Raw genomic sequence first — 7,854 nt, forward strand, 5'->3', positions numbered from 1 at the left:
AAGCACTGAGCTGCTATTGGATATACTCTTGATGATTTAAAGGACATTAGTCCCACTCTATGTCAGCACAAAATCAATATGGAACCTGATGCTAAACCCGTTGTTGATCACCAACGTCGGTTAAATCCGAAGATGAAAGAAGTGGTAAGAACGGAAATATTAAAACTTCTGGAAGCAGGTATAATATATCCCATAGTAAATGGGTAAGTCCTGTTCATTGTGTCCCTAAGAAAGGAGGTATTAGTTTTGTTCCTAATGATAAGAATGAGCTTATTCCACAAAGAATTGTTACAGGCTATAGAATGGTAATTGATTATAGAAAATTAAATAAGGTAACTAGAAAAGATCATTACCCTTTGCCTTTTATTGATCAAATGCTTGAAAGATTATCTAAGCACACACACTTTTCTTCCTTGATGGATATTCTGGCTTTTCACAAATACCTGTTTCTCAACCTGATCAAGAAAAGACCACTTTTACTTGTCCTTTTGGAACCTATGCTTATAGACGTATGCCTTTTGGTTTATGTAATGCACCTGCTACCTTTCAAAGATGTATGACTGCTATATTCTCTGACTTTTGTGAAAAGATTGTTGAGGTTTTCATGGATGACTTTTCTGTTTATGGGAAGTCTTTTGATGATTGTTTAAGCAATCTTGAGCAAGTTTTGCAGAGATGTGAACCAACAAATCTTTCTTGAATTGGGAGAAGTGCCACTTTATGGTTAATGAAGGCATTGTCTTGGGTCATTAAATTTCTGAAAGAGGTATTGAAGTGGACCAAGCTAAGGTTGATGCAATTGAGAAAATGCCATGTCCTAAAGATATAAAAGGTATCCATAGCTTCCCAGGTCATGTCGGTTTCTATAGCAGATTTATCAAAGACTTTTCTAAAAAATTTAGGCCTCTCACTAGTCTCTTGCAAAAGGATATTCCTTTTGTTTTTGATGATGATTGTTTGGAAGCCTTTGAAACACTCAAGAAAGCCTTAATATCTGCACCTATTGTTCAACCACCTGATTGGAACTTGCCTTTTGAAATTATGTGTGGTGGTAGTGATTATGCGATTGGTGCTGTTCTAGGACAAAGAGTTGATAAGAAACTGAATGTTATTCATTATGCTAGTAAAACTCTAGACAGTGCTCAAAGAAATTATGCTACTACTGAAAAAGAATTCTTAGCAGTGGTGTTTGCTTGTGATAAATTTAGACCTTATATTGTTGATTCCAAAGTAACTGTTCACACAGACCATGCTGCTATTAAGTATCTTATGGAAAAGAAAGATGCTAAACCTAGACTTATTCGATGGGTTCTCTTCTTACAAGAATTTGATTTACAAATCATTGATACAAAAGGAGTTGGGAACCCCGTAGCTGATAATTTCTCTAGGCTTGAAAGTGTGCTTGATGACCCACTACCTACTGATGGTAGTTTTCTTGATGAGCAGTTAGCTGCAATAAATGTTTCTCATAGTACTCCTTGGTATGCTGACTATGCTAGTTACATTCACTAGTACAGCGAGCTCCTAAACAAACAGTTTTTAACCCCTTTCCGCGACGGCGTTTGGAACCGTCGCTAAGTGAGTGTGCTCGATAGGGGGGTCCTTCCCACATGACCCAAAAACCGTCGGGGATATGCCCTCCTGGCACACATGCTCGGCAAAATGAGGTCGTGCGCGACCGGCGAGCGCTCAAATACGGAAATACGTATAGTAGAGTTAAAAAATACAATTATATGGAGAAATTGTTTCCGGTCACAAGTACATCCCACACAGTTAGTCCCCACTAAATGTTTCTGTTCGTATGTTGTTGGGGAAACGACACCTATGGGATCACAGGGAATCCCTACTACGGTTGACAGGGCGCGGGGCTGTGGAAAGATCGGGTTTAGAAGATCAACGCGGGGGAATTTCATACAGGTTCGGGCCGCAAGCGATGCGTAATACCTGATCCTGCTTTGCTGTGTTTATCTGGTGTTCTTGGACTAGCTACAAGACGTGCAGGGTCCAAAAAGTATGAATCCTTCCTCAGTACGCCTCGGGCCTCCTTTTATAGTCGAAAGGGGTCGCCATAGTGGCACACAGGAGGTGGAAAGTATGTACTTTATAAAAGTCTATCTCTGGCACTGTAGGACAAAACGCATTTAATGCGCTGCCGACGTGCCCTCTCACTTTATAGGGGACGGCAAGGAAGCTCGTCCCATCTGTCGCCGCTTCGCCTCGCTCCGATGCGCGTCCACGCTGACGAGGCATGCTGCGCCACGCTGGCTGGCTAGCTACTGAACTGGTGCGATGGCAGAGTCTTCACGAAGATCTGCATGCCACCACGCAGGTGCTTATTGAGTTGGCCTGGAAGCCGCCCGCCACACAGGTGCCTCCTTAGTTGGTGGGCTGACTGCTGCATCGGAACGGTGGTGGATCCTCGGTAGGTGTGGGCCTGGCTGTGGCCCCGCAGATGTCCCTGGCAAAGGTCTTGCCGAGGCCCCGGCAAGGGTCTTGCCGGGGTCTTGTGGGCGTCCCCGGCAAGGGTCCTGCCGGGGGCCTTCCTCTTCTGGTTCTCATCAAGATCTGCAGTCCTCTAGTCTTCACAAAGATCTGCATGCCACCTATGCAGGCGCCTCCCGAGCCCAACATTGTTGATGGTGTCGGAACCTTTGGGCTCGAGGGTGGCAGCCTTGTTGGTGTTGGGCAAGTTGCCCCGGCAAGGCTCTTGCCGGGGCTATGCAGGTCGCCCCGGCAAGGCTTCTTGCCGGGGAAAGCCCACCTTGTCCCTTTGCTCCTCGCGCCTCTGGCTTGGCACTGCTCTGGTAGTCTTGTGTCTTTGCTTCCTCTTCTGCCCTGCCAAGCGCGGCTGCAAGTGGGGATGCGACTGCCCGCGCACAAGTAAAGGGGTACAGAAGGCCCCTAATTTTGTACACCGACAGGAGCCCCCGGGCCTGGGCCACATGTAAGCGCGGAGCGTTATTGGGCCAGGCCCAGGACGGTGCGCGGGCATGCATGGCAGAGTTTGACTGCACTAACTCCCTCGCCAGTTGCACTTCCCCATGACCCGCGTTGAATGCGTGACGTGGGGGTCGTGCGTGGAATGACCGTAGCATGCTTGCGTCATCCCACGGTGAACAGTAAAGAGGCGGCTTGCGTCTTCCCTAAAAAGAGGAAAAACTGCGAGGCCGCTACTCATTTACTCTCCCAGCCTTGGAACCGCCGTTCCACGTTTCCCATCACGCCCGTCCATTTTGCCACGTATGCCGCATGCACGGTGTGGGGTAGGTGACAGACGCGCGGGATATGGGAAGGCGCGCTATGGCTGATACTTATGCGCCTTTGATTGAGCGGGGAGGGCGGTTGATGACCCCGCTCGTTGCCAACTTAATGAGCCGGTCTTGAATGGGCTCTTCGGAGGCGTAGAGCCGGTCTTTTAGCCTTCCCCGTTCGGCTATAAAAAGGGGACTTAGGAGGAGGAGGAGAGGCATCTTCTTGCGTCTTCCCTTCGTCTCCATCCTCCATCCCCCACCATGGCGAGAGGGCGTGGTCGTGGCCGTTCATCTGCGGAGGCGACCAGGTCCTCCTCCCGCCAGAGATCTGTGGCGGTCAAGGAAGAGCTAGCCGCCCAAGACAAAGGCCACGAGGTGGAGGCACCGGACGGGGCCGCGGTCGGCGAGGCGGTCGAGGCAGAGGCGGTCGCGGAAGGGGGACACACGCGTCATTGCCATCTCCATCACCATATCCGCCACCGTCTCCTCCCGCTTCGTCGAGCGGCCATGTCGGGGACATGGCGCTGGAGTTCATCCTGCAGCTGCTTTAGCCGTCGCGTAGCCTCCTTCGCCTTCCTGAGGCGTTCGCGGGGGTGCTGGAGATCGACCAGCCACCGAGGTTGAGGCTTCACATGAAGGGGTGTTGCAATGGCGACATGTGGGTGAACACAGGGTTCCCCGTCCCTCATGTGATGCTCCTTCGTCGGGGTTGGAAAACCTTTGCACGCGCCCACTGCTTGATGAAGGGGCACGTTCTCCTCTTCAAATTAGTGGAGAGCGAGCTGCACTCCGTCAAGGTCTTCGGGCGCTCGGGACACAGGCTAGGGTGCTGCGCGGTGAGCTCGACCGACGACGAGAGCTCTTCCTCGAGCGGCGACGAGGAGGGGACCAGTGGGGTGGATGACGGGGGCGGATCCAACTAGGCGTCGGACGCCCCGTCCCTGGGCGGAGCCGGCAGCAGCACCATCTGCACCTGGCCTTCCCTCGGCAGGACGACTTGCCGGGTGGGGCAGTTCTTGGCGGTGGCTCCTCGAGCCAGCTCCTTGAACTTCTCGGGGCCGTCGCTTCTAGCGGCTGGCGCTGGAGGGCCGGAGAAGACAAAGTAGGCAGGTGGTGGGCCGTCAAGTTGGAGTACGATGGCGTCGACGCCTTCATCGCGTATTGCTGGCCCGCTGCCTCATCTTTCGACTTCTTCCTCGGCACCGTCATCACCAGCCTTCTTCTGGGCGGCCGCCGGGACGTTCTCTTGGCGTCTTCTGCTGCTCGTACCTCGCCTAGGCCCTCCTTTTGCCCCCCTGCTATCTGGATCCGCTTCCTGAGGAGAGGGACAAGAAAGGGATTACGAGCATCTTATCTTTTTTAGACCTTAGGCCCGCGGGCACTTGTCGAATTTAGACTTTGTAACCCCTTGCTCATGTTCTTATTCCATATGAATTGTACTTGTTTAATCAACGTATTAATGAAAAAGGGTGCTTGCCGGGTTCTTTTGTGCGTGAGAGAGGCCCACACCAAGGAGCGAGTCATTGTTATCTTAAATAAACAATGTCGACCGACAACAAACCTTGCCGTTCTCTTGCCTTATACCACGCCTAAACCCACGCCCTTGGCAGGGAGCAGGGGTAAAGTAAGATCGGGCTCCCCGCTTGTTTCACTTCCACCGCAACTACAACCAGATTCCGGCCTAAAAGGGATTTCGGGCATAGGAAGGAGGGAGCACGGTGGCATAGGAACGAACGAAGTTTAGTACATTAAAGTTTCTTACGGAAGCGCATAGCGGGGGAGAGATAACTTATCTGAATTTGTAGTCCCGGCAACTTCGGCTTGTCGGGGTTGGGGTGTCGGTCCGCCTTTTTTCCTCCAAACGGTTCTGCGGAAGTGCATGTGCCGCCTGCGAACCAAGAACGGACTGGAAGAGACAGAAAGACACGAACTCGACTTCTATGCTAGTGGTTAGTTGCCATCAAGCACTATCAACCCTAACACAGAGAGAGAGAGAGACTCAACCTAACATGCATGCTAAATCTAGGGCGCCAGCGCTTCTTTTATTTATCAGTTGCTCAGGGTCTGCGCCTGGCTTTGTACAAAGGGTTACATGCCTTGCTGGAAAGGCTTGTACAAAAAGTGGTCTACCGGGGGGCTCGGCAACCGCGCCTTATGCGTAAAACTTGCGAAGATGTTCGATGTTCCAGGAGTTGCTCACTGGAATTCCATCTTTGGTCTCCAGGCGGACTGCGCTGGGCCTGGTGACTCGTATTAACCGATAAGGGCCTTCCCACTTTGGCGTCAACTTGTTGGAATTCTTGGCGGATTGAACTCGCCGAAGAACAAGGTGGCCTTCCTCAAGGCTTAGGGCATGAACCTTGCGGCTATGGTAGCGGCGCAATGCTTGCTGGTAGCGAGCAGCCCGCACAGCAGCCCGAAGACAATCTTCCTCAAGGAGCATCGCATCATCTTGGCGCAACTGCTCTTGCTCAAGCTCATCATAAGCGAGCACTCGAGGTGACCCGTATATGAGTCCCGTGGGGAGAACTGCTTCTGCCCCGTACACCAGGGCAAAGGGTGTCTGGCCAGTGGATCGATTTTGCGTCCTTCTGATCGACCAAAGAACCGTTGGCAACTCATCAATCCAGCGCCTTCCGCACTTGTGTAGCTTGTCAAAAGTCCTAGTCTTGAGGCCTCGCAACACCTTTGCGTTTGCCCTCTCAGCCTGATCGTTACTTCTGGGATGAGCGACAGAAGCGAAACAAACCTTGCTGCCGAGGTCTTGGATATACTGCATGAAGGCGTGGCTCGTGAACTTCGTGCCGTTGTCGGTGATGACTCTGTTCGGCACACCAAAACGGCAGACTAGCCCCTTGAAGAACTTGACGGCTGATTGTGTTGTCACCTTTCTCACTGGCTCTACTTCTGGCCACTTTGTGAACTTGTCGATTGCGACGTATAAGAAATCAAAGCCCCCGACAGCACGAGGAAAGGGACCCAGTATGTCGAGCCCCCAGACCGAAAACGGCCAGGAGAGAGGGATTGTTTGAAGAGCTTGGGCTGGTTGATGAAGCTTCTTTTAATGGAACTGGCATGCTTCACACTTGGTGACTAGGGCGGCTGCATCATGGACGGCGGTGGGCCAGAAGAAACCTTGCCGGCAAGGGCTCTTGACCCTATGTGGGAGCCACACACGCCTCCATATATCTCTGCCAACAGCCTCAATCCGTCCTCCCGAGGAATGCACTTCAATTTCACGCCATTCGGTCTTCTTTTGTATAGGGCATTGTCCACGAACTAGTACATGCTGGACCGACGGGCCACATTCTCTGCCTCTTCCTGTTCCTCAGGGAGCTCCCCTGTTTGGAGGAAACGGACGGTGTGTTGTGCCCATGCCGGAGCCTGGGGCTCGACGGTGCTACCTCTTGAGCACTGCATTGGTTTTCCCTTGAAGAGGAAAGGGTGATGCAGTAAAGCAGCGTAAGTATTTCCCTCAGTTTTTGAGAACCAAGGTATCAATCCAGTAGGAGACCACGCACGAGTCCCTCGCACCTACACAAACAAATAAATCCTCGCAACCAACGTGATAAGGGGTTGTCAATCCCTACACGGTCACTTACGAGAGTGAGATCTGATAGATATGATAAGATAATATTTTTGGTATTTTTATAATAAAGATGCAAAGTAAAATAAAAGGCAATGAAAATAACTAAGTGTTGGAAGATTAATATGATGGAAAATAGACCCGGGGGCCATAGGTTTCACTAGTGGCTTCTCTCGAGAGCATAAGTATTGCGGTGGGTGAACAAATTACTGTTGAGCAATTGATAGAATTGAGCATATTATGAGAATATCTAGGTATGATCATGTATATAGGCATCACGTCCGAGACAAGTAGACCGACTCCTGCCTGCATCTACTACTATTACTCCACACATCGACCGCTATCCAGCATGCATCTAGAGTATTAAGTTCAAAAGAACAGAGTAACGCTTTAAGCAAGATGACATGATGTAGAGGGATAAACTCATGCAATATTATATAAACCCCATCTTGTTATCCTCGATCGCAACAATACAATACGTGCCTTGCTGCCCCTGCTGTCACTGGGAAAGGACACCACAAGATTGAACCCAAAGCTAAGCACTTCTCCCATTGCAAGAAAGATCAATCTAGTAGGCCAAACCAAACTGATAATTCGAAGAGACTTGCAAAGATAACCAATCATACATAAAAGAATTCAGAGGAGATTCAAATATTGTTCATAGATAAACTTGATAATAAACCCACAATTCATCGATCTCAACAAACACACCGCAAAAGAAGATTACGTCGAATAGATCTCCACGAGAGAGGGGGAGAACATTGTATTGAGATCCAAAAAGAGAGAAGAAGCCATCTAGCTAATAACTATGGACCCGAAGGTCTGAGGTAAACTACTCACACATCATCAGAGAGGCTATGGTGTTGATGTAGAAGCCCTCCATGATCGATGCCCCCTCCGGCAGAGCTCCGGAACAGGCCCCAAGATGGGATCTCACGGGTACAGAAGGTTGCGGTGGTGGAATTAGGTTTTTGGCTCCATATCTGGTAGTTTGGGGGTACGTAGGTATATATAGGA

This window comes from Triticum aestivum, chromosome 3D, assembly GCF_018294505.1.
Source record: "Triticum aestivum cultivar Chinese Spring chromosome 3D, IWGSC CS RefSeq v2.1, whole genome shotgun sequence".
Lineage (NCBI taxonomy): Eukaryota > Viridiplantae > Streptophyta > Magnoliopsida > Poales > Poaceae > Triticum > Triticum aestivum.